Raw genomic sequence first — 748 nt, forward strand, 5'->3', positions numbered from 1 at the left:
AAATTGAGTCCTTCTATGATGATTTAAGTCAAGTAATGGATCAAGAAAAAAGTAAATACACGTTGGTAATAGGAGACTTTAATGCTAAAGTAGGGAAGAAGATGGGAGATGAGACGTGCATTGGGAAGTCTGGAGTAGGTGAGAGAAATGAGAGAGGCGAGATGTTAGTCAATTTTGCAGAGAACTACAACATGAGGATAATGAACACTTTCTTCCAAAAGCGTGTAGGTCGTAAATGGACGTGGAGAAGTCCAAATGGAACAACAAAGAACGAAATAGACTTCATATTAGGAGATGAGAGCAAAAACGTTAGCAATGTTACGGTGATAAATAAAGTCAACATAGGTAGTGACCATAGAATGGTAGGTTGCACAGCTAAATTCAATTTCAGAGCCGAGAGAAATAAACTAGTTTTAAAAAAGAAAATAAGCCTTGCAAAGGTTAAGGATAATAATAAGAAATTTCAGTTAGAAATCAAAAATAGATTCGAAGCTCTAAGAACTAACAAGGACAGCGTGGAAGATATTAATTTGAATTTAATGAATATCATTAGGGAATTACCAGAGAAAGTAGGAAGTACAAAAAACCCTAGAGAAAAGAAATACTCCAAAACTACAAATGACCTAATTAAAAGAAGAAGGACCACGCAGATTAGAAAAAGGAGAGCCGAAATAGAAAGAGTAGAACTAAACAAGCTTATCAACAAAAGGCAGAGATTAGAGATAAGAAAGAGAAACATGGATGAAAT

This window comes from Oratosquilla oratoria, chromosome 11, assembly GCF_046742065.1.
Source record: "Oratosquilla oratoria isolate Oo_2021 chromosome 11, ASM4674206v1, whole genome shotgun sequence".
NCBI lineage: Eukaryota > Metazoa > Arthropoda > Malacostraca > Stomatopoda > Squillidae > Oratosquilla > Oratosquilla oratoria.